Here is a 27,600-nt window from a genome sequence, read left to right as displayed (position 1 = left end):
GAAAGCCAGACACACTGTATAGCATAATATGTACTGAAGTAAACAGATACCTTTAGTGAGAGAATTTGTATTAACCTGGCTAGAAGATGAGCTGTGTTTAATGCTTGTTGTGGCTATTGGTTCCCGAGGCTTCAAATTCCTACAGTGGTCTTCTTTGTTCCTCTCCTCTTGGCTTTGGGGCTTCCTTTTATTTTCTACTTCTCAGAGACGGTCTGTGTTGTGCAGTTTTTTCAAACTGCACTCCACTATTATTATTACTAGAGGCTTGCTAGAGTGGTGGGATGGTGTAGGGAATAGGATGTTCTCAAATCTTCTATTTAAGTCCTAGTCTTAGTGGCCTCTGTCTCAGGGTATGACTTCCAGAAGAGTTTATGCCTCTCTAGGAACAGAACTTTATTTCTATCCTGTCCCCAGAAAAGGGTAACCTTTCCTGGCTATATTATTCTGAGTATATTTTCTTGAAATTCTCTCTCCTGTTGACCAGTGCTTCTATTTATTGATTTTAGGTAAGACAGGAAGGATGGAGGCAGCTTCAGTGGGGCTGAATTCTATATCTCAGCTGGAATAAGGTTTCAGAATTGCTCTCTGGAGAATTTCCTCCCCTTAGAGATCAGGCCTTTGTTAGGGGGAAGAATCTGAGAAGGTTTCATGACCAGGACCATGAGTGGAGTTTTCTTGGATCCTCTCCCTGATGGGATTCCAGGCATAAAGCTTGTGAAAGTTTAGTGACCCACTTAGACCATCATCCACAGGAGTTTTTCAATCTCCCACTTATCTACATTCAGTCTCCTACAATTTGTCAAACTTCCAATTAAAAACTGCCTCTCCAAAGTGGAGCCCTTTTAGACTGTTGGTGGGAAAGCAAGTCAATGCAGCCACTTTGGAAAACAGTGTGGAGATTCCTTAAGAAATTAAAAATAGAGCTACCCTACAACCCTGCAATTGTACTACTGGGTATTTCCCCTGAAGATACTGATGTAGTGAAAAGAAGGGCCATCTGTACCCCAATTGTCACAGACAACAAACTGTGGAAAGAACCAAATGCCTTTCAACAGACAAATGGATAAAGAAGATATGGTCCATATATACAATGGAGTATTATGCCTCCATCACAAAAGATGAATATCCAACTTTGGTATCAACATGGACAGGACTGGAAGAAATTATGCTGAGTGAAGTAAGTCAAGCAGAGAGAGTCAAGTATCATATGGTTTCACTTAATTGTGGAGCATAAGGAATAACATGGAGGACATTGGGAGATGGAGCAGAGAAGCGAGATGGGGGAAATGGGAGGGGGAGACAAACCATGAGAGACTGTGAACTCTGAGAAATAAACTGAAGATTTTGGAGGGGATGGGGTTGGGGGTTGGATGAGCCTGGTGGTGGGTATTATGGAGGGCACGTATTGCATGGAGCATTGGGTGTGGTGCATAAATAATGAATGCTGGAACACTGAAAAGAAATAAAATAAAATGGAAAAAAAAAGGAAAACTAAAAAATAAATAATAAATATAAAGATAAAAAAACAACTGCCTCCCAGTTATGGCACCTTGTAGTTTCTGTGCCAGATAACCAAATCTCAAGAATATCAATTTTTCCAGTTTCTCCCAGGTTTTTTTGTTGCTGTTGTAAGGTTGGGAGTAACAACTTCCAAATGTCAGAGCTACAGCTAGAAATCGTTTTCTATCAGGATTTCTATTTCTTTTTGGGTCAATTTTAGTAATCTATATATTTTCAAGACTTTTGTCCATTTCATTTAAATATAAAGAATTCTATGCAGGGGCGCCTGGGTGACTCAATCAGTTTAAGTGTCCAACTCTTGATTTCAACTCAGGTCATGATCTCAGGGTTGTGAGATGGAGCCCCATGTTAGGCTCTATGCTGAGCATGGGGCCTGCTTAGGATTCTCTCTCCCTTTTCCTCCACCCCACCCCTGACTAAAAATAATTTTTAGAAATTCTACACAGTTTCACTGAACAGATGCTTTTAACTTAAAAGGTGCTGGTTGCAATTTCCCATTCACCTTTTTTTTTTTTTTTTACACTAGATTTAATTTACCAAGTACCTTTTCATATTTTCCTCTTAATTCTCACTACAAGCCTGGAAAGTAAGGATTATAGCCTCCATTTTTAAAAAGAGAAAACTGAAAATCCGAGAAGGTATGGTTCAAATTCAGAACTTTTATCCTAAACAGTATTTTCAAATTGCTATGAAATCAATTCAGTGAGACTCAATCAATATTTTTTTAATGAGAGGATGGGATAGACATTGATGTATTGTTTAAAGGTGAGTTTTTGTTATGAATTGAATTGTGATCCCCCAAAATGGTACGGGGGCAAATTGGGGATATCCCCCATTGAGTAACTCAGAATGTGACCTTTTTGGATTTAATGCCATTACAGAGGTAGTCAAGTTAAATTGAGGTTATTAAGACAAGGCTTAATCTACTATGACCAGTGTCCTGATTTAAAAAAAGGGAAATCTGACACAGGGACAGGTCAGCACAGAGAGAAGATGATGAGAAGACAAGAGGGAGAAGAAAGCCATGAACTGGAGTGATGCATCTACATGCCACAAAACACCAGAAGCTAGTTGGAAGCAAGGAAAGAATGTTCCCCTGAAGTCATCAAAGAGAACACAGCCCAAGCCAACCTTGATTTCAGATTTCTGACCTCCAGAGCTGTGAGACAAAAAATTTCTATTATTTTAAGCTGCCCAGTTTTTGGTTCACTGTTATAGCAGCCCTAGGAAACTATACAGTATTGTTTTGTGAAAGCCTCCGTGGAGTGGGTGTGGGTGTAGGTGTGGGGCTGTATTCTGGGTCACAGTGTACACTTAATTCCTACTGTGGATTGTGGTTGGAAGCAGTCTGTGAAACAGTGTTCCATAACACAGATAAATCCACCGGCACTGAAATCTCTCCTTGCCATCCCCTTAAGACAGGAGGCAGGCAAAGAAAATATTCTGGGCAAAGAGAAGAGAGGTGGAGTGTTTGTGGGGTGGGGGATAAGGGCAGTTCCTGAGTAAAACACGCTTTTCTAGGAAGAAGGGTGGAAAGAGCGGCACAATCAGACAGAGTAGTTGATGATGGGGTAACACACTGTGTGAGACTGGTCATGTGTCTCCTGTGAGAGACAACAAAAATAGCTCTTTGGGGGCAGATATTTGGGGAAAATGTTTTAGCCATCCACTTTGCATAAAATGATTTAACCCAGTCCAAGCTTCAAAAGAAAATATGTGAGGTGTGTTAATGATATTGGGAACTCCATCCAGACAGGGAGAAAATCAGGGTAATGGAAAAGCAGATCTTAAGGGACCCATGTGCTGTTGACAGCAGACGGCAGAAGACTGCTTAATATTCTTACACAATTAAACTAATTCCCTTTAAGCTTCCTTCACATGATAAACAAGATCTCCCCATCCCTTGGAAATTAACTTTTAACATCTGGGCAAATGTATTGTTTAATGCCCAAATCCCAAAATCCCAATTAAATTTTTTTTTTTTTTTTTTTTTTTACATAGACGAAACCAAAAAACAGTTTGTTAGCAGTGTTAGCCTTACTATTGGAATGCGTATCGTGACACAAGGTAAGGGGCACAAAGTTCCTGCAAGAGAGGATCCTAAGATATCATTAACAAAGAAAAACTGCACTGTTAGCAAATCTCATTTATTTGTAAAGGTATCAAAGGGACAACAACATGAAAACGAATGGCTTATTCTGTTACTAAGAACAGGATGCTGAGATGAAGAAGGCAGGCGTGATCTCCTTATGCTGCAGCTTCTCGTCTCAGCATGGGATTTCCACAGGGTCCCCTGGCTGTTCACTCTAGGCTAGGAGAGGGAGTTGATTCATACCGCACCCCCATACCCAGTCCTCCCTGGCAATAAACCACTCCATGCTCTCTCCCTGCACGTGAACTGGATCTCCACTTGCCAGGTTGAGTGAAAACACACAGCTGGGCTTTTAAGTTCCACCCCTCTAGCCCATATAAAATAGCTGCTCATGAGATAGCGAGGTGGTGGGCAGAGCCAGTGGGGAGACAGGGTTTAGATAAGTAAACAAACCACTAATGCTCCAACACTCTACTCGGTAGCTTCAGTGTCCTGGTTCCTCAGAAATAAAGTGATTTGGGGACCATCTTCATGTCACAGAGTTTCTGAGAATTAAATGAGATGCTAACTGTAAAGTGCCTGGCTTCTAGTTGTGCTCTGTTCCCCTGGGATTTACTACATCCAACTCCAGTTTAAACTTAGCCCTATACGTGAAGGAAGCTAGCTTCCCATTTTTCTATAAACTTGACAGTGTCTCCAATGTGCTACGGACTGACTACGTGTTGGGGTGGGATGGCTGTCCAGGAAGGGAGACAGGGGAGATTTCAAAGACAAAATAAGTCAGCTTCCTTGGGCTGCCCAGGCATGACACCTAAAGGGAGAGACACCCAGGGGAATTTAAACTACACTACAGCTGGTTAAATAATGCCACTGAAGGAGGAACAAGGAGTCAAGGATTCCCAGCACCGGAGAAGGTGCCGGTGACTCTGGGTTATAAGGATGCAAGGTGAGGAGGCAGAAGAAGGCATGAATAAAGGGCATCTTTGTAGGACAGCGAGAGATGTGGTCAAAGCGGGAGTCCAGGGCTCCCAGCAAGCAATGGTAAGGTGTAAAGCTAGCATCAAAGGCCTGGCAGCCTGCGTACAGTCTTGCTTTCTAAATACTAATGAACAAAAAGGTGTCTCTATATACAAGATAACCTACAGTCAGTGAGACAGGCTGCAATGTTCCAACAAATATTCACTGAGTACCCACAGGAGGGCAGGCGGGATTCTAAGTGCTCGCTAATGTCAGTACTACCAAAGAGTTCATGAGAGTCTTTAAACTCTGAGCCTTATTAAAAAAAAAAGACAAAACAAGAAGTTGATAAAGGATAAAAGGGGATATACCTAGAGAAATTACAGAGAAAAACTATTTAGTACTATTGACAGTATTTTTATTAACAGCATTAGAATTTTTTTTTAAAGATTTTATTTATTTATTTGACAGAGAGAGATCACAAGTAGGCAGAGAGGCAGGCAGAGAGAGAGGGGGAAGCAGGCTCCCTGCTGAGCAGAGAGCCCGATGTGGGGCTCGATCCCAGGACCCTGAGATCATGACCTGAGCCGAAGGCAGAGGCTTAACCCACTGAGCCACCCAGGCGCCCCAACAGCATTAGACTTTTTTTAAAAAAATGTTACTTATACCACTCTCGACTAGTTTTAGAAAGGATCTGGGCTTCAGTCACGCCTCCAGCAAATATTCAATACCTGCCATGTACCAGGCAGCACCTTTCTAGCCAATGAGTGCGCTGGAAGAACAAAACAAGCATCCGTGCCCTAATGGGAGTTGAATTCTAGAGATCCGTTTATTGTGTTTTCATTTAAAAAATTGGGGAAAAGTAGAAAAATACTAAGAAAACTTTATATGACTTTTAAAGATTCCAATGGTCAAATAAATAAACAAATTAATAAGTAATAAGTAAATAAATAATAAGTAAATAAATAAAGAGTCCTGTAGCCTTCATCTGTAGAGGTAGGTACGAATATTCTATGGCATATATATTAAAGAATGAAACTTTTTTTTCCTTTTAATTACAGATTGCCCAAGAAACTCTGGAAGGACTGTCCATCGAATCTGAATAAAAAGGTTTCTACTTTAGTTCTTTTTACATGTAGATCACTTAGTAACTGTTTAAGTGTTTATAATCTGTTGGTTATGTAACCAGATTGTAATGCTTCCCAGATGACTCTTATCTGTCACTGTTATTCTTTCATTGAGTGACTTCTTGGGTACTCCCTCAGGCCAATGCCATACAGGTTTCTAGGAATGGAAGGCAAGAAAATATGTAGCCCACACCCTTAACAGGCTTATCATTTTTTTAGGAGGAAAATAAGGTGGGAAATAAACATACATATCCTAAACAACTAGAAAGCAATCAAGAGGAATTCCTGAAATACTGCAAGATAACAAGTCAGCAGCACACAAAAGTCATGCGTTAGTGTCAATGGAAAGTAGAATCTTCCCCAACTGGAAGTTAAGTAATGTTCTTCTGCCACTTAGAAAAACAACTGCTTCCAAGCGAAGTCCTTCAATGCTGTCTGTTAATGATGCTTCTCACTACAACGGGCTAGTAGATTAGGGCTTAGAAAAATATTGCACTCTGTGTAACTAATTAATCAATTAATTACCTTGCCAATTATCATGGACTGGAAGTAAGTTCAACATTATGTTTAAAACCTATTATTTCTGAAATGAAAACGGCAAGGCATCCCCCCACCCCACCGCTCAGTGATCCCAGCCACACGCAAGCTGTTTCCCCCGCCCAAGATGGCAGTCATTGATCTACCATGCCTCACCCCTAAAAGACTCTGGGACATGGGTATTACCGATGATGAGAACATATGGTTTGGGTAGTTTGGCAGGCAAAATGCTGGCAGAAGAGTCTTGAAGCATCAGCAGATGCCGCCATAGTGCAGACATCCAAATGGTGGCATAATTGCCGCTGCAGCTTTGATGCCACATGTTTCCCTGTGACGACAGCAGTGCCTTTCCCCTGAGAGGCTGGTGGCAAAACAGAACCCTCCCTGGTCCCCACAGACAACACACATGAGCGTGAACATACACACGCACGTGCTAGCGTGCCTGCACGTGCACACATGCACACGCTCCATCAGGTGAGCTCTGTCTTCTGGCAGCCTCTTTCATCCACCTTTCACAGGAGAAACCCAGCTGGAAAGAACTATTTCACTCTTCCCTGACACAGCTCTGATATTTAAGTTCCACTAAGACAACAGGAAGTCACCCCAGCCTTCCACCAAACTCATAGTCAAAGAAAAGATGGTGGCCTGCTGGCAACAAAGAGATGGGATCAGAGCCCCCTTGTCTCCTCGGCAGCCTTTGGCACTCCGAAGTCTCAAAAGCTCTGGCCACAAATTGCTCAGATTCATCCTTATCAGACTCATTCAGTCAGTTAACAAATATTTATTGATCACCCTCTCTGGGCCAGGAGGGGAGGAGGCTTTAAATGGTCACAACCGCAAAATAGCTGAGGGGTGCTGTGCAGTATTCTCCTTCCATATCTGCCAAATCACTCCCATTTTCATTCCACCTTTATCGAGCAATGACAATCTGGCCTTGGGCTGAGCCTGGAAACACAATACCAAGCAAGACAGATGTGTTCTCTGACTGTAGTGAAGAAGTAGCCAGAGAAGCCAGCCAACATTGTGCAGCAAGCATCATCCATAGTAGGGCAGAGGTTGGTATAAAGATACTGTGTATGTGTGTGTGTTTGTGTGTGTGGCAGGGGGAGGGGGGAGGTAGGACACTGGTTCTCAAAGATAAACCATGGTTACCCAGTTGACTAGGGAAAAACAGAGTCCAGGCAGGGAGAACAGCTTTAGTCAGAAATTTGTTCTGGTTCATCAAATACTCTAAGCCCTAGCTTTCTGTTTCTTAAATGAGAAAATAATAATACTCAATAAGAAAATGTGAGTAAAGAACTTAGGACTCAATAATTGATGGTTATCATTGTTACTACTACTGTCATTATAATTATTAATAACAACCACAACAGTAACATCTGCAGATGCTTAGAGGTGAAAAAAAAAAAAAAGGAACATTCTGGAAAATTAACATGGTTCAGTTGGGCTGAAATATATTGTGCATGTGTGTGTGTGAGAGAGAGAGGGAAAGGAAAAGACAGAGAAGGAGGGGAAGAGGGAGAAAGAGCAGGATTATCTGATGGTAGAAGTCTGAGTTACTTCCAACTTGAGCAGGATGTTGAAAGCCAATGGAATGGACACAGCTGGCTCTACTCCATTGGGCAGCAAGGTAACTTCTGTGTACTATATATTCCTTGTCTATGGAAAGAGTACTAGCATACTTGTCCTGTCAGTCTCAAAGACTCTTGATGTTAAGGGATCCCATTCCTAACCCTGAGGTGCCAAGGAAAACTCCAGAAAGGACAGGTACAAGTACAAGAAAAGGCAACCACTGTCATGCTAATTTAGATAAATCTCCAAGTTGGAGTGAGTAAATGATCTAAAAGCACAAAAGTGCCGAGCTGTCTGTTTTGAATGTCAAACATTTGCATAGTCCACATTTGTCATTAACTGAACAAGAAGTAGACAAATTAATGAGCTGACAGAATATGGATCTGAACCACATACAAATAATCAGAATTACAGGTAAGCATTCAAATTGTCCTCCACTAGAACTGAATTTCTCTGAAGAAGCAAGAAGAGAAAATAACACACTGAGATCTTTCACAAAGCACAGATCCAGAAAGTAAAAAATCCAGATAAAGAGCTATATGCCCACAGCCTCGGGGCCAAAGCTTATGGGTCACAGGCACTGATTTCACCTTTCAGTCAAAATAGAAATGAGGAGAATGAGGGGCCACACAACCTGGGAATAACCAGAACAGGACAACTTCTGGGGGACAGGAGTGTTGGGAGCTCACATTAATTTGCAAGGTTACAGGAACACACCGGGATCTTGAATGGTCTGTCCCCTTGGAGGAGAGTCTGGAGTCTGACTACTTGTGAGTCAAGCATTACCAAGGGTGGCAGAGGGGTTGAGAACTGCTTCATAGAGCTGGAAAGGCTGAAGATTTTGTCTCATGCAGACAATCCAGAATTCAAATCTGCTGGATTCTACCTGTTCCTAAAAATGCAGATTTAGGCCAATTACTTAAGCTCTGGACCTGTTTTTTGTTGTTGTTTTTTGTTTTTTTTGTGTTTTTTTTTTTAATATTAAGTGAGTCATATGTCTCTGTAAAATGCTTAGTAAAGGGTTTCATCAGGCCGTTAAAAAGATAAAAAAACAACCAACATCTAGCCTCAGTGGCTCCCCAGTGCCCAGCTGAAGTCTAAACTCGAACCTCACATTCAAGACTCCCTATGCCAGATTCTAGCCCCAACCTATAACTACAGGATTTAATACTTCCTCGGCACTAATCGTGCTTTTGATGGCCGTGCCTTCAACAGCCTTGCTCTACTGTACCTCCTCACAAGCTCCCCTTGACCCCTCGGTCCTCCTGGCTCCTACCCATCCTTCAAGGTCCTGCTTTTGTGCCGCGTGCTACCAGAAGCCATCTTACTTCTCTATTTGAAATACAATTAGTCCGTCCCAGGTAAGTCCTAGGACTTGTTGGTGAGGTTTTGACTATCTTGGATCTTAAAAGAGGGAATGTCCAAACTGGGTTGTTCAAATCAAGGTTCAGGGAATCTCAGGACACAGGGAAGAAATACTGGTTCTAGAGGAGGACCCACAAGCAACATGCATTCAAGACATTAATGAAAGCCTGAGAAGCAGTGATGAGTAGCCCGCGGGGCTCTTTGAGGCCCATGACAAATGGTGCCCATTCCAAAGGTGAAAGAGGTTTGGGCTTGGCTCCCAGAGATGGCCATGGCTGGTGCCTGGCACAGTCTCCACCCTTGGCTCTGCTTCTTTCTTTGTGGGGTAGCCTAGGTCCAACCCTATCACTGCAGGCCCCAGACCCCTTTTCCCTGCCCAAGTCCTATCTCACTCCCTCTTCTCGGTTAGTGTTGGGAGAGCTGAGCGGGGAAGGAAAACTCCTAAATCTCCATCCAGCCTCTTTCCAATCTATTTTCATGGCATAAATGCTAGGGCTCGCTTTTCAGAGACCTTCATTTTCTATTCTCAGGTGCCTTTTCTTCTCCCAACAAAACTTAGCTCTTAAGATCAAAAAACTTTGCTTTTAAAACTGTCATTTTTGATGTGGACTTCAAAAGCCTATTTTGGAAGTAAAAAAAAAAAAAAATGCACTTTTTTCCCTTTGCTTTCTTTGCTTTTCTATGGACATACGTCCTGCTTACTCTGCTCCCTGCCTAGAATGCCCCTGATTTTCCACAAGGCAATGTGAAGACCACCAGCTGGTCAGAAAGTCCAGACATTAGACAGTGTGAAAAAGAAAATCTCCCAAGTTTAATATCTCAGAGTGTTACGCTGTTGTTATCCCACAGTATTTAAGAGAATTAGCACTGGAAACAAACAGACCTGACATTTACTCTGACACTTAATAATACGTGATCATTGACATGTAACTTCTCTGTGCTGATTTCATCATCAGGAAAGGGGAAAAGTAATAGTAGTCACTTCTACTGCTGCTCTGAGGAGTAAATTCTTATAGAGTTCTTCACCAAAACTGTCACATCCGTAACACTCAATAAATAGTAGTTTTTACTATGTACCATGCAGTTAACAATTGAGCATGTTCTACCTTGAGGTAGAATCTTTATTGTTTAAATCTATTTTTATTTTAATCACCTTGCATGTAAGCCTTCTCTCCTAAGCTTGACTTTAAATTTGTCCACTATTTTCTCCTTTGTGAAATAAGAAGAGGAAGAACCTGCTTTGTGAAGTTCTAAGCATTATCATGGGGGGTGGTTATGAGTGTTCAGCCCAATTTCAGGACAGGGTACAGTAGCCATTACTGTTATATCCCGTATGGCAAAAACCAAGTGCCTAAGAAACGTATCTATGAGCTTGGATCCATGCAAGGAAAGAGGCAGGCTAAAAGATACTGACAGTGACCGCCTAGTGACTTGGCCACCTCAGAATGCTTTGGATGACTTTCTGCTACATCTCTGGGTCTGAGGTTTTTTCTGGAACTAATGAAGGCCATTGTGCCCACGTCATGGGAGACTAGACAATTAGTGCCTAGGCAATTAATCTCCCCCATCCCCTAGCAGCCCCCAACTAATGATGGAATGAACATGGTACCTCAATGCCTCAACTCCCCTGCCCATTGAACAGAATAATTCTGAAATGTGTTTCATACTATTTTCCAGAGTTTCTCTTCAGAATTAGCACTAGTTATTCATTGTGATCAATCACTAATAATGCCCTTTATTAGCTACCTGCCTTTGTTGAATTTCTTCTCTCTCACCACTCTTTGCTTCCCTCAAATAACCTCTCTGACTTCAGATTCTGAAGTCAAGCTAAGACAGTAGGGGCTCCTATGTGTGCTGGCCCACTGTTCACAGAGCTTCCACAAGGATAGTCCCATACCTTTCTCTGAGTATGGTGATATCATTCAGTGGGATGGTTTCGTGAAAAGAGCCTAAGAGTTAAAGCCAAAAAAATCTAGATTTGGTCTTGGCTTTTACTTAACCAGCTCTGTGATCTTTGTGCTATGGACTGACTGTGTCCTCCCAAAATTCATACGTTGACACGCTAACGTCCAATGGGATGGTATCTGCAGATGGGACATTGGGAGATAATTAATTAGGTCATGAGTTTGGAGCCACCATGCTGGGAATAGGTGCTAGTGGTATAAAACACAGGAGAAACTTGCTTCCTCTCTCTCACCCTCCCCCACCCTGCCATGTGAAAACACACAGAGAAGACAAACCAGAAAGAGGGCTCTCACCAGAACCTGATCACCCTGTCCCCCTCATGTCAGATTTCCAGTTTCCAGAATGGTGAAAAAACAAAACAAAACAAAACTTCTCTTGTTTATATTATATTAAAAACTGTTAAATTATATTATAAAATACTCAGTCCCTGGTATTTTGTTATGAGAGGCCAAACTAAGATACCTTGAAAAAAGTTTTCAACCCTCTGAGTTTTGATTTTCTTATCTATAAAAATGGGACTGATAATAATAACATCTGTGCCATAGTGCCAATCTGAGAATAAAATGAAAAATTTGTGTTCCTATGCACTTACTGGGCATAGAATAGAGATTCTATTCTAGGCAATAGAAAGTTAAACAGATAGGAATCTTGACCTGAAGAGGCTCCAGGATAGTGTGGGAGAAAAGGCTCATAACTAAAAAATACAACACAAGGCCAGAACAGCCAATGCATTTGAAAAAGCAGAGATAAAGTACAAAGAAAGTCAGGTTTAGGGAAAGGGACATTCATGACCTCCAACAAGTTGCCATTTGGTTCAAATGAGGTGAAGGCGCATGTAGACTGCCCACATAGCACTCTTGCTGTAAAGAATTTCTTAGCACTTTCTAGGCAAAGTGCTCCGAAGCCCCAAACTATTCTGGATATACTTCTACTCCAGTACTTTTTTCATTGCTTTGCATTTATTTGTTTGGAAACCCATGTTCCACAGTAAATTAATAAGCTTCTTCAGGTCAGGAACACTAAGTCCTGTGATTTGACAGACACACATACATAGTTTACATATCTCCCAACCAGGAAACTTATCCCAATAGCTGTTACATAATAAGAAAGCCTAAATAAGTGCTGTTGAAAGATGAACCCAATTCTCTACCCTTCCATTCCTGAAATATCTGAAATACGTAACTTTCTAACAGACCCATCTTCATTTTTCTCAATATTTCTTCCCCATCATTTTCTCTTCCAGGAAATATCTTGAACAGAGGCATAGAGCATTAGAAAGCAAGCCAGCAGTAAGTATTACCTTCTACCCCTCGGTGATGGTCGGATCAGGACGCAACACCCCTGAAGAGTGTATTAAAATGATCCAACCTAGTGTCAAGAGATAAAGGGCAGTACCCGGGTCCAGCAGCTACAACGTGAGAGCACTGTTCCCTCTAAGAACTAGTATTTCCTTCCTTTCAAAAAACAGATAAATAATTGTGACACATCCACAAAACCACACTGAAATCATAAAAATTTCATTACTTTATCAGCTTGGAGCCAAAGCATCAAAAAACTATAGTCAGGGCTAATCTGTTTCTCTCTGCTTCTAAAAGCTGCCTCAAATAGCCTGGCAAAAAGCCCAAAAATGAAAATTAGTTGTTCAGATTAATTCCCTTCCTCAGAAAAGATCTTTGTACTGTATTTAAAACAAGGACAGCGTACCATGGTCCTTTATTGACAGGACAATTACTCTAAGAAGACAGAACTTAATGTAAGCTGGTAACTCCCGAAGCTACTTAATGAGGAAAAATCAAGAGATAATATACTGATCCAACTAGAAGAAGATAATCTGCACGAAGAAGTCTGTGTTTTCCAGCATGGTCTCCACACTATTTCCTCCTCTATTCCCCTCCTCTTCAGAAGCTCCAACTGGCTCAAGGCTCACCGCTAACTGGGACATTATCTTCCCACCTTAACCCAGGCCTTTCTCCTATATTTTAATCTAAATAAAAGGTCTCATCATTCCATGCACACTGGGACAAGCCAAACATTGAGAACCATCATTAGTTCGTTCTTAATCACCCCTCCACCACTCTCCATGCCCCCCCAACATAGACACAGCCATTGGTTGTGTCTATGAATTCTCCTTCCTCAGTACCTTGCAAATCAGTTCCTTCCTTCACACCACCCTTACTCCAGCCCCTTCTTCTGGATATCCTAAAACTAGTCTCCCTGACTCCAGTCCATACATACATGGCTTTGAACTACTTTTCTAAAATGCAGCTCTGATCATGTCACTCTCTGCTTAAGAGTCATTCAATGGCTACTAACCCTATTCAGCACTAAACTTATCCATACCCTTCCTCACTTTACAGCTCTGGTCCTGCTGAACTAAGAATGAGTACTCACCTTCCCGGCTTTCTCACTCTCTTCAATCCTTGCGAAATGCTCGTGTTGGTTCTTTGGTTTGTAATGAGCCCAATCTACCACATGAAGGTAAAACTTAGTCCTTGGCTGGGACTTGGCCCCAACAGGATCTTCTTAGGAAAAGATGCTCTGATACTCCTCCCTCCAACACACACACATTCCCACTGTTGGCTAACAGCATACACCATACTACATTATAATTCCCCTTTGAATCACAGGTCTCCTAACAAGACTGTGTCCTTTGCCAATGACTTTGGATCTGATGAACCTGACATAGTTCTTGCCACTCAGTAAGCGCTCGGGAAATGTTTCTTAAAAGAGGAAAATGAAAAAGCTGAATGAACAATTTTCCACCTCTGTGATGGAATGCACTGGTTCCAGATCTGGTTCCTGATCTAACAATTAGGCTGTAATGGGAGCAGTTTAATCCACTGAACACAACAAGGAAACCTCCCAGACAAAACAGTCCCCAGACAGCTTTCCCCTCAAACTGGATACCAAGCGGCTCACAATGTATTTGTTTCACAAAACTCTCCTTTCTTCTCTCTCAAGTTTAAACTACCCAAGGGCAGTGTCTGACATGCACTCATTTAACAAATACCTAATGAAACTAGAAGTGTGCCAGTCAGTAAAAATAAAACTTACATAGTACGCACTGAGCACACACTGGGTTGAGGCACACTCCGTGATGTTTTTAGTGCTGGGTGGGCAATCGACTAGGGACCAGATACACAAGCAAACAACTTCGTACTGCATGGGAAATATTCTACATAAGCGTTCGTTCAGTATCTCCTCCAACACTATTCAATGTTCGCTATGCTCAAAGCCTTTTAAGTGTATCAGGGCATTTTCCTGAGGAAGGCATTCCTATTTTATCAAAGAAGAAACTGAGATACGGAGACATCAATTAATTCCCCAATCCCACAGCTGAGAAGCAGCAAAGCCTGGATTTCAATCCCAGTAGCTGGTTCCAGAAACCCCCCCCAACCTTTTTAAAAAAAAGTTTTTATTTGAATTCCAGTGAGTTAACATACAGTGTGATACTAGTTCCAGTTGTACAACAGAGTGATTCAACACTTCCGTCAACTCCTGGTGCAGAGCCCCATTTTTTAACTGCTAAACAAAACTATCTTCTTGCTCATTGCCTCAAAATAATGAGAATGTTTATCTCTGAGAGGTAGCCATAAGAATGAGTTTTCTTTTCTCACTTTTGAATTTTCCTATTTTTTTTTTTTGCTTATTCATGTTTTCTAGTTTTTCCACATCGAGGCATGCAATCTTGAACATAATTTATAAGACAAAATTTGGCTGACCGTGCAGTGAAAACAGTTGCTGCATTATAGAGAAAATGTGCAGAGAGATCATAAAATGCTAATGCAATGAGCTGTCTAAAATCAGCGTGAGTCCACTTCCAGACACTCCACTGATGGACACTCGGGGACATGAGCCCCCTCCCCATGCTGCCAGCTCTCCTAGCTACAGCCACAGCCAATAAAGATGCTCCCATAATTTAAATTACAAGATCTCTCCATGAACTTAGAAGGAGACGTGATCAAGAATAAACAGAAGACCTGCTGGTTGGTGCTGCTCCCTTAGTAGGAAGCTACAACATGATTTCCAAGGAAAAACGTTCGGGGTCCAGCTGGGCCACGAGCACATGCACGGCGTAGGCGCTGGGTGCACCCCACACTGGGCTGTGCAGCCTGGAGCGGGCAGCTCCTCTCTCTGCTCCATCTTCCGGGTGTCTGCAGGAATCTGGGTCACTCCATCACGTGGTTGACCCACATTTACAGAAACCCAGCCCTCCCAGCCTATTAGAGAAACAGCAGCTCGGTGGAAGCCAGCTTTATGAATAACTAAATTTACAGATAAGTCCGTTTTAATTAGCTAGAGAAGAGGACACCCCCCGCCCCCCAATTCCTTCTTGCAGACAAAGCCGACGCTGGTTTTCCTACTTCAGCACATCTGTAAGCAGCTCCACTGCGCTGAGGAGGCTGCTTGAAATTCCTTTCAAATACCATTAATTTGCTTTCCCCACTTTAAAACAAAAAAATCTATACATCAGATGGGTAGTGCTTTTGAAGCCTCAGTTTTTGAGGGATGACCGTGGTGTATGGTCTCCCAGATGCCTGGGACTCCACCTTTGGCATGCTGAAATCCAGCGTCCTTCAGATTTTTTACAATGAATCACCATGTCGAGGCGTAGGGTCTCAGGGAGGAAGAGTTTAAGCCAGTTGTGAGTCAAAGTTCCTGGCTGCGGTTTCATGGTCAGAGTTCCGAGACACACATATTCCCACTCCCCTCTTTCCTTTGTCTAGGAATAAACTCTCTGAGAAATACAATTTTGTCCTTCAAATGTGCTACAGGGTTTTCTCTTTCTTTGTCAGGCAGCAACCGTCCACCTGTATCCTCCCTGATGCACGCGAGAGATTCAGGGCCGTTCTTCTCCTTTTTAAACACCAGGGCCATTTAGCAATAACGAGAGGAGAGACCATTCCGATAAGAAAGTGAGGGATGGCCAGTTTGAAGTATTCTGAGAGTTTTACAGGAAAATGCCCATCTCTGTACTCTTCCCAAGATTAAGGGCTGCAGGGGTTAAAGAGACCCACCTCCACCTGCTGTCACACACAGAGGAAGGCTGGCCATAATGACCTGTCCCACTTAGATCTGTATGGAGTCCTGTGAGGAGGGGGACCCTCTCTGTAAAATGCATATGCACATGTCAGGCCATAGCAAGGCCTGGGAAGTGTCTTACCCTCTGAGTGTGTTTCAGATGAAACACCCAAAACAAATTTCTTGTTCGAATCTGCATCCTTGGATCAACAGGACAAGGGATAGCTTGCTAAATTAATCCTATTTTTCTTCTCCTTTTTAAACATTTCATTTTCCCTTCTCTTCTCTCCTTTCCTTTTTAAAAATGTGCTTGCTAAACTGGTAGATTGGGGGAGTTCTGTAGATCTAGCCTAGCTGGCTGTCAGCAAGGCATTTGATAAAATCTCTCATGAGATCCCAGAGGACGAGACAGGGGAAGTGTGGGCTGAATGACAAGCCAGGAAAAGGGGGTTTAAAACTGATTGAATTTCAGTACACACAAGGCAGTGTCAACCTGGAGAGAAGTCTCCAGTGGCTTGCCTCAGGGCTCTGAATTCAGTCTTGTATCTGTCAACATTTTTCCTAATGACTGGGATTAGGTCACGGACATCTCACCAAATTTTTACATGACTCAAAACCGGGAGGGACAACAAACGTGCTGGATGGCGAAGCTAGGCCCAAAATGACTTCAGTAGGGCCCGCATGGTGTTTATCAATGTGTGGTGGGTACATCACCTGTATCAGAGTTTCAAATGCAAATGCTTGTCCCCCAACCCCCGCACACCTGCTGAGTCATGGCAGACTACTTTAAGAAACGCCAAACCAGAACAGTCACTTGAAATAGGAGATCCAGACCTATAATTTGGTGTGTCCATTGACCATCCTTCTGGATATACACACAAAAAAGTCCATCATCAGACTATGGTTATCTGGACCATTAGCAGAACCTGAAGAAGGAAAAAACCCTCCAGAAAGTACTTTGTTGCTATTGTTGTTTTAAAATGGAAAAGACCAAGAAGTAACTCTTAAAGTAAATTCAAGCTGGAGGGTGACAGGTATCTGGGTGGTGGCAGGGGGATTAAAGCCAAGTGACACTCAGGTAGAATGGAGGAAAGTAGCAATTCAACCCCTCAGGGTCCCCGCTGTGGGGCAGGAGCTCACAATGGTCTCCCCTCCAGAAACGAAAGGTGCCCTTTTGGGAGAGAACACCTGAGCAGGAAACTACATGAGCTTTGTCATTTTTATACCAACCAGATTTCCCAAATGAAAATTGAAGAAAATAGTGAACAAAGAACAATGTAAATATTGCTTGTTCCTAAAAATGATATTCCTGCTGACCCTCCACACAGAGTTCTAGTGATTTGTGTATTTTTTAATACCAGCTCTGATTTTTTAATACCAGCTCTGAAACCCACTTGTAAGGGCCAGTTTAAGACTCATGCAACTTTCAGACTTGAGGACATTAAAAATACTTGTGAGGCCATGTCTTTTACTCTTAAATACTAGAAGTTGATATTAAAATCTGGAATCAAAGGAAAACCCAGCTCCTGCTCCTTCACATGACGTGTTTTTATGGAGTCTCCTGTCTTCTAACATAATTTTCAATTGATTTGAGCCAAAAGTTCAATTTTCTCCTTGATATTCTGGCATTTTATAAGATCTGGTCCTCTGAATGTTACTAATACTACATTGAAGAAGCAGCAAAAACTCATAAAGCATAAAGTCTGCTGAGAGGACACGAACTCCAATGTTTGAGAAAAAAGACAGCCTCTCATGTTTCCTTCCTTCTCTTTTTAATGCCTGCTACACTCATCATCCCATAATGAACAATCAATGTTTCAAAAATATTTCCCTTGAAGAAAAAAAAAATGGAACAGGATACTTAAAATGGGAGATTAATGCATAAATTTCCCAGACTGTCACTAGGATTCACCAAAAGAAATTTACAATTTTAAAATAGAAAAAAAATTCATCAATTAATTATCTTTCAGCTAGCTGCCTATCTGCTTGAACAAAAATATATGGGTCTTCAAAAATATATGGGTTTACCCTCTTACACTGTTGGTGGGAATGCAAGTTAGTGCAGCCACTTTGGAGAACAGTGTGGAGATTCCTGAAGAAATTAAAAATAGAGCTTCCCTATGACCCTGCAATTGCACTGCTGGGTATTTACCCCAAAGATACAGATGTAGTGAAAAGAAGGGCCATTTGTACCCCAATGTTTATTGCAGCAATGGCTACGGTCGCCAAACTGTGGAAAGAACCAAGATGCCCTTCAACGGATGAATAGATAAGGAAGATGTGGTCCATATACACAATGGAGTATTGTGCCTCCATCAGAAAGGACGAATACCCAACTTTTGTAGCAACATGGACAGGACTGGAAGAAATTATGCTGAGCGAAATAAGTCAAGCAGAGAGAGTCAAGTATCATATGGTCTCACTTATTTGTGGAGCATAACAAAAAACATGGAGGACATGGGGAGATGGAGAGGAGAGGGAGTTGAGGGAAACTGGAAGGGGAGATGAACCATGAGAGACTATGGACTCTGAAAAACAACCAGAGGGTTATGAAGGGGCGGCGGGAGGGGGTGGGGTGGGGTGGGAGGTTGAGGAACCAGGTGGTGGGTAATAGGGAGGGCACGTACTGCATGGAGCACTGGGTGTGATGCCAAAACAATGAACACTGTTATGCTGTAAATAAGCAAATAAAAATAAATTAATTAATTAAAAAAATATATATATATGGGTTTACTTCTTAAAAGTCAGATCAAAGGTGCTTTAGAAAATTAACATCTTTCTTTTATTACAAAAGGGAAGATAAATCAAGATGTGGTTTTATTCTTGAAACTCACCTCCTGGATTTATGATAACATAAAAAGAAACCCCAGTCCTTAAGATTCCACCTTATCTTTTAACATTGGGGTAATAGAATCACGTTGCATCCCATTCATTACTATGGCTGTCCTCTATGCTTATAAAAAGCAAAAACAGGAGATAGAAAATAGACTGGTAATTGCCAGGTGCTGGGGAGAACGGGGATTGGGGAGCTCAGAACTCGACAGAGGGGGTAAATGTGTAGTAGCTTCACAATGTCGAATGTACAGTTGTGAATGTACTAAATGCCACTGAACTGAGCACTTTTAATTGGTTATATGAATTTCACCTCAATAACACAAAAGAAAACAAAAAGGGAAAATTCCAGTGTTGCCCTAAGGACAGCATCCCATCAGCAGCTCACTGACAGCGAGAGGTCAGTTAGGAGCAGGGGGGCATGCAGTGGGACTCTGTGCTACAGCACCCGCTAGTGAAAAGAAGACCCTGTATCTTTCCCAACTACAGAAGAATTCTAGCTGCTAAGCCAAAGACTGGGGCACCCCCAAGAGGTTCTCCCTCAAAAGAGAGTTGGCCTGGGGTGCCTGGGTGGCTCAGTTAAGCTGCTGCATTCAGCTCAGGTCATGATCCCAGGGTCCTGGGATTGAGCTCTGCATAGGGCTACCTGCTCTGCTGGAAGCTTGCTTCTCCCTCTCCCATTCTCCTTGTTTGTGTTCCCTCTCTTGCTGTGTCTCTCTGTTTCAGATAAATAAAATCTAAAAAAAAAAAAAAAAGAAAAAAAAAGTTGGCCTAAAAGTGAAGGGATCTGGGTTTGGTCTCAGCTCTACGGACAGAGCTAAATTATGCTGTGTCTCCTTGTCTTGAAGTGGGAATAATTATGCCTCACAGCACAGGGTGGCTGGGAAAGTCACATGGGCAGTACCCCACATGAGAGAGTATATCCGACATGATTTCCTTTGGGGTGCTCAAAAAAAGAAGAGAAACAGCTGTATAAACTACGGTTGGCAAATGAAGCAGACAGCCAAGTCTGGCTGGAAGAGAATGACAAGAGACACACAGATGGATGAAGGACCACCAAACACTGAGGGCCACAGGGCAAGTGGAATGTTCATGGACCAGCCCCAGACTGTTCACTCCACTCATGAGCAAGATGCACTGTAACTATCAAAGGTTAACCACAAACAGGGATTTTGAAGATGAGACACTCTATGTGACAGGTGCATTCACACTTGCTTTCAAATTTAACATTTCCTACACATAATCCCAGTTTTAAAATTGAACATCACTTATCTTGAGAACAGAACCTCGCCTGTAACCAGCTTCCTTAAACACACACACACACACACACAAGATTCTAATTACATGACGGAATTCCAACCCAATGACATCATCAAGCTATAGCACTAGCCATCTTGTCTCTCTCACAGTTACTTCCTCTAAATGTTCTTCCAGTTAATGACCTAGCCAGCACCCCCCCCCCCCCCAAGCAGGCCTAACCTAACTTTACAGCCCCATGCTAGGACATCAGTCGTCCAGAACCTGGTCTGATTCTCCTTGAGTTTCTTCCTCATATTCTTCCAAAGACCCTGTTCTGGTCATTTTAACAATTCTGAAACAGTAACAAATGTAAAGTTTGAAACTAAATGAAAAAAGATTGATATTTTTTCATTAGTACTTAGGATATTTTGAGCACATACATCAGTGAAGATTCTGGCCCTGAATATGAACGATGTAGACACCAAAGACAAGAGTTGACCTGTAAGTCTTTCTCTTATTTGTTCATAAGGGTTTCCCAGCTATCGGAAAATAAACAGTACTCGTCCAAAGTTCCAGGCTTTTTTCTCATCTACAGTCCAGAAAAGTTATTTTGACAAAGGCAAAGACAGGATAATCCCTCTTGGTCTGGATTACCACCACATATTCTTAGAACTGCCTAATATGTACAAAAGAGATGATTTCCTGCTCACAGGGACCCTCTTCCTGCCCCCCACCCCTGGCAAACAGAGTAAATCCATCCAAAGTAGTGTGTGCTGTCTGCCAGAAGAAAAATGAAGTCATGCAGAAATGTTGGATAACTGAATGCTTTGTGTTTACATTTATGAATGTCTGATGGTATAGGGGCAGGTCCGAACAATCATCAGTAATGCCTGTTGCATTTCTTTTACAGTGAGGAAGCTGAAATAAATGTATAAGGAATAGAAACATTGTGCTCTGTGCTGTATACAAAATAACTCATTTAGTATAAATTAATCAGTGGTGGAGCAAGCTTTAAAACTATTTCTTAGTGAAGAAGATGAGTGAATGAAAGAGAAGATAGAACGTATTTTGTTAAGATTCTATTTATTTTAGGGGCACCTGGGTGGCTCAGTGGGTTGAGCCTCTACCTTCAGCTCAGGTCATGACCCCAGGGTCCTGGGATAGAGCCCCACATCGGGCTCTCTCCTTGGCAGGGAGCCTGTTCCCCCTCATTCTCTGCCTGCTGCTCTGTCTACTTGTGATCTCTCTCTCTCTAATAAATAAATAAAATCTTAAAAAAAGAAATTCTATTTATTTTAGAGAGAGTGTAGGCAGGGGGAGGGGCAGAGAGAGAATCTCATGCAGACTCCATGCTGAGCGTGGAACCCAATGTGGGGCTCGATCTCATGACCCTGAGATCATGACCTGAACCAGAATCAAGAGTCAGACATATAACCGACTGAGCCACCCAGAAGTCCTGAAGACAGAATGTTTCTAAAGTATGTTTAGAAATGTTTATTATGTAAAGAATATTTCAAAAAAGTGTTGCCTACTGAAAACACATGGATGGGAGGGCAGTATGGAAGTGACAAAGCCAAAGAACTTGGAAAAACACTGAAGTACTTTTGCAAAGAAATACCAAAAGAGGTCAATGTATATAAAATAGAAATTGAAGGACCTGAAGATTAATATATTTACAACATCTTTATGAGAGGAGTGAAGTTTGAGGCCCTTGGCACATTCAAAATTGTACAAAATACATTATATGGAAAACTTTTGCCTGAAATGAACCCAAAGTTCCAAACAGGATCAGGGAGGCAGCACCTGGGAGACAAGCTGCTTGGTGAGCTGAACTTGACAGTAAGAGGTTTACAGGGCTTGACTGAAAGCTAGAGAAGAAAAATAATTTTAAAAAACTATGTTGAAGAAAAAGTCCATCAGAAAATAGAAATATAAAGAGTCAGCCTAAGAATGGACCAGGAAACCATTAAACACAGTGCAAGAGAAGAACAAGCCAGGTGATAAGAAAGCACTGGAGGGGACGCCTGGGTGGCTCAGTTGGTTAACCCAACTCTTGGTTTTCGCTTAGGTCATGATCTCATGGGTTCTGAGATCGAGCCCTGGTTTTGGACTCTGTGCTCAGCAGGGAGTCTGATTGGGGATTATCTCCCTCTCTCTCCATCTAAAATAAATAAGTAAATCTTTAAAATAATAAGAATGTACTGGAAATCCGAGATGACTGCATTTATAAGAAAGTGACAGGCAGTTCTGTGGACATTTTGTGGGCTGTTAGGGCAGGAAAAAAGAAGAGATAAGCTACTTACTATGGAGGTCAATGAGAAGTACTGAAAATTATTGAAAATCAAATACATTTTTTTTTAATTTTTATTTGTTTATTTACAGCATAACAGTGTTCATTGTTTTGGCATCACACCCAGTGCTCCATGCAGTACGTGCCCTCCCTATTACCCAGCACCTGGTTCCTCAACCTCCCACCCCCCCCCACCCCGCTGCCCTGGGGAGATGAACCATGAGAGACTATGGACTCTGAAAAACAACCAGAGGGTTATGAAGGGGCAGCAAATACATTTTTTTAAATGTAAGCTATTATCATTATTTTTGTCATTACTTTAAATGGCTGGGAAACAAATAAACCTCAAACTCTGGTATTTGACAAAAGCTCCTGCAGATCATCTGTGTCTCAATTTCCTTTGTCTACATATACATTATTCAAAGCCTTGAACCACAGAAGAACAAAGAAGGTTATGGAACAAATCTCCACATGCTCAGAGGCAAAGACGATGGCCAGGAAACATGCCTCCATTGAATCCAACTTCCAGAAAGGAATGGGACAGAGATAGAGAGTGGCATTTGCTATATATACAGCCAGCCCTTCCTTCTCTTCCTCCTTTCAAAAGTACCTACTGAGCAGTGATCCTATACCAAACTCTGGCCTTGGAAAGACACGGGACACAAGGGTGCATATTTACTTACAGAAATAAATCCTGCCTTCAAGGAGCCTACAATCAACCAGAAGGAGTAAGACAAATATGCAGATAACACTGAACAAAGGTAAAGTATCGCCAGGGTGTACATGGCAGGACCTATACACCCACATCCGGGGCATGCGAAGCAATTATAACAAACCAGGGAGTTGGAAACAGTTAGATACTTCGGTAGCATGAATGTCAGCTAGAAAAGGTCTATCATCTGCTCTCTGAGCATCTGAACAGAATCTTAATACAGACAGAATGCAGAATGCATAGCCTAAATGTGATTTCAAATAACAGGACCACGGTTTTTATTTCCCAGCTGTACATGGAGCACAGCTGAATTTTTAAAAATCATCCTGTATAACAAGTAAGCTTGACCGCCAGCAATAACTCTTGTTCCTGGACGAATATTCCTGAAAGAAAAATATATTCAGACTTTGAAGACACATTGCTCAAATTGCTACTTGGAAAAATTTCACACTCATAAACCCAAGAAGAAGCAGTCTGATATGTTGGAAAGATGAGGTATTTGGGCAAGTCCTTAAACCCGCCTGTGCCTCTTTTCTCATTAACAAAATAAGGGAGAGGGCAGATCACTCAGAGGGTGCCTATAACCATAAAATAAGATGACGCATGAGAAGATCCTTTTAAAACTCTTAACCGTTACACCATCATAAGTTCTTTCCAAGTTGCTGGTGCATGGTCATAAACATCTGTTCCTGCATGTGAACTCTTGCTGGGTTTCATCCATTTCCTCACATTCATAGGGTAGAGAATGCACAGGTTTGAAATTTTGTAACCTCAATATTCTGAAGCCTTTAGAGCGGCTTCCAATTGAAAGTCATCTTTTTAATGTCCACTGAAGGGAATTTACACTGTATTTATGGCCTGGACATAATCATTACCTTCCAATAAAAATGACTCATTAAATAAAAAGCAATTTTCACCCATGAGCTCTTAGGATATATTTGCTTACTTATGGAAATCCAATAGCCTCTTGCTCAATAATTTCTGCTTTTCTCAGGGCAATTATTTGGGGTTCTTATGTCTGTTCAGGTGTTGCCAAGTCAGAGCAACTGAGAAACACTAAAAGACAGAAAATAATAACAAACACGCAAGTGGACAAAAACACACTTGACTATCCAAAATGAGCGATTCTAGGATCCATCTGAGAGAGAAAGAAAACTGCTGATCTTTATTCACCTTCTGGTGAGAAGCCAAACATAGCAAGGCTGGTGTTTTCAACCTCTTTATTAAGAAATCCATGTGCCAACTAGGAAATACTTCCCTTCAACAGAGAGAAATCTTCAGGTCATCTACTCAAACCTGGTTACCAAGCTCTGCATGTTCCATTAGCATCTGGGGCCCCCAGAATGATTTGCTTTTTCCCCAAGAGCCAACTCCACATCCGTGTTCCCTACGTGGGCTTCTTCCCCACTCTAGATCTGTCTGCCTGAAAACAGAACTGACTGGAACAGTATCAGACAAAGCAAACAATTTAAGTTTATGAAACAACTGGAAATATGACCTCACAGCTGGAGAAACTGTGCTGTTTTGAACAGAACAAATGAATGCAGAAGCCTCTCTTTCCTACCCAGCCCTGCCTAAGTGGCCTGGCCAGTCATTCCCAGCAGAGAATTTCCAACATCCTAGAGTTCACACTTGGAGACAAGAGTACCAGGGGGTATCACTTGGCTCAACCTGCCTTCCAGGAGCCCCAGGGAGATGCTTTGTAATTTGCTCATGTTTTTAACAGCTCCCTAATATTTTATAATGGCCGTGCTACTGTTTCTCATTTCAGTGTCTAATGTTTTAATGTAGGGTTTATTTATCTTACCCAAAACAACATAATAATTGCAGAGTAGAAAAACCACTTTGGGAAAAGCAGTGTTGTTTGCATATGCTAATGACTTAATTTAAAGAGTTCTGTGACTAAAAACAGCGGATGTGGGATTTTAAAAAGTGCTCTTTCATCTTCGCTTCAAATGTGAGGTAGGATGTTTTTAGGTCAGTGAACAACAGAATTTAAAATAGTTGTAAAACACCGTAAAGGACGGTCATCTAAAAACCTCCCATGTATAAAATGTGCACATAGTCAACTCTGACGTCAGCCATTCTAGTAAAAAGTGATGTTTCTTACAGCCAATCCAGTAATCATACTTTTCGGTAATAAATATGATTAATGATGACAACCAAAAACATCCAGTAAAACTTACCAAACCCCAAAACTTCTGAAACATCTTCTGAATCAATACAGCTCTGAGCAGAGCAGAACAAACTCGTGCTTACAAGTCCTGAGTTCAAGGCTCCCTGCACCAGCTGTGGGCCGTGGAAAAGTCAGTTTACTCAGTAAGTCTCACCTTTTTCCATTGTCAACTCAGGACACTGGGCTAACTGTGCCCAAAAGAATCAACAAAGATTTTTTATATGTTTTTAAAGATCTATATGTTTATTTGAGAGAGCATGAGCGGGAGGGGCAGAGAGACAGGGAAAGGGAATCTCAAGAAGACTCTGCGCTGAGCACATATGGAGCCCCAAACCCTGGGCTGACCTCATGACCCCGAGATCACGACCTGAGCCAAAACCAAGACTCAGATGCTTAACTGACTGGGCCACCCAGGTGCCCCAAAGAATTCATAAAAATCCAGTTCAAGTCCCCACCCAGGTACTCAGGAGGGCGCGTGCACATGCATCCAGGTGTGCAAGAGGTAGGGAGTAGGGAAGGAGCCTCATCAAGGTGAAGGCTAAAGGAAGCCACAGTCTCCAAGTTCTCCCAGTCCTACAGTGAAGACACACCACAGCAAATCATCAGGGATCCATTTGGTATCTCAGAGAGATGAAAATGTTTGTGAATTCCTAGATGGAGGATAGTTAATTGGAGGATCTGATAACAAACTGATTTATAGACATTATACAGTATTATGTCTTTAATGTGGATTCTTCAGAAAGTAAACTTCGCATTTTAGATCTAATTTAATCATGCAAGAAGCCCAAGAATCATGGATCTCTTAACCATATATATCCAGATCTGACCTCCAAACCCACCCCTCCCTGTGTCTTGAAAATCTTTCCTAAAGTCCCTGGAACTCAAGGTGTTTTTGGAAACATTACAAAAGGTTTTTGAAAATAATAGGAAATAAATTGAGTTTCCCATGTAGACAAGGTTCACAGTATTCTTGTGGAAATGCTAATGAGGTTAATGGTACTGGAGACCAACATGAATGAGATTATTACATAAATTGATGCACACACACACATGCACGTGCGTGCGCACAAACATACACACACACACAAACTGGAGAAGTCTAAGCAAATAGTTTACTCTGGCTTATTTTCTATCAGTCAAGATTTTTCTCAGGCTGGCTTAGTGGGAGCTCCAGCCTATGCTGTATCAGCTATAAAGAATACGAATCTTCCTAGGATCCCAAGAAATATGAACACCAGTGACATCAACATGAAAGTGTCAAACCTAGCCTCTTTAAAATAAAAAAAAAAATAAAAAAAAATTGAAAAGACCACTTCCAGGTAAAAATCCAGGGGGAAATTCATCCAAATATACCATGAAGTTATGTACTCAAGATGGAGAGTACTAACTTTTGCTCTTGGATTTATGTCAACATACTGTATAGAAGGTGTGTGAAATCAGCGTGAAAGTTCAATGTTGCTTTTCTTGCTCAGGGATTTTGAAGAAATCGAGTCATTCCAAGTATGATATTTCTCTCTCTTTTCTAAATTGCATTCCTATGCCCACCTAGGCCATGCCTCTATGTATTGGCTACTACAGTATTTCAAAAAGGATTTGAGACATTTCTTCAAATTATATACAATCCAAAATACCAGTGTTTAGTATAGATCATGAGTGCAGCACGGCCTAATTCCTTGCTATTTGTCACCATTGTTAAAGAATCAAATACGTATTGCATGCAAACATGATGACTTTTTTCTCTTTGTTTAAATAAACTCCAGGGTAACTAGACTTCTAAAAGAGAATCCGGTTCAACTGTAATTCCTTGACAATCAGTAATTTGCATAAAGGATGTGTATGTATTTCCACTTTTCCTACCAACATGCCTTATCTTCCCTATTAGAATGGAAGTCCTCTGAGCAAGGGGCCAACCTCCACACTCAGCAGCTAGGACATCACACCTGACACAGAAGATGCTCAGTCCAATAGGTTTAAAGACAATACAATTGATGATAATAAAAGTACAACTGCTGCAAAACAGTACTCAGAAAAATGGGGGTCCAGGAGGAAGATGGGAGACAAATATAGTAAGAGAGGGGACAGCAAAAAGTTGTTGCTCTTATGCAGTAGGTGGGCTGAAGTTAAAGGAAATTTGAGATGGGGTACATTTACATGAAGACTTTTTCTTTTTTAAGATTTTATTTATTTGACAGA

The 27,600-nt window shown here is 41.7% G+C and overlaps 1 protein-coding gene and 1 pseudogene across 1 annotated transcript in view; one reads left to right on the top strand and one right to left on the bottom strand.

The window, feature by feature from the left end:
• LOC123948115 overlaps window positions 1-26,688 on the top strand; it is a 45,883-nt pseudogene extending 19,195 nt beyond the window's left edge.
• Window positions 1-27,600, bottom strand: part of FAT3 (FAT atypical cadherin 3) — a 662,119-nt gene that overhangs the window by 473,362 nt on the left and 161,157 nt on the right. The window lies entirely within an intron of this gene.

Source organism: Meles meles, chromosome 8 (assembly GCF_922984935.1).
Source record: "Meles meles chromosome 8, mMelMel3.1 paternal haplotype, whole genome shotgun sequence".
In the NCBI taxonomy this organism is placed as follows: Eukaryota; Metazoa; Chordata; class Mammalia; order Carnivora; family Mustelidae; genus Meles; species Meles meles.
Note: the sequence above shows the minus strand (reverse complement) of the source record. Positions and strands in the feature narration are given on the sequence as shown.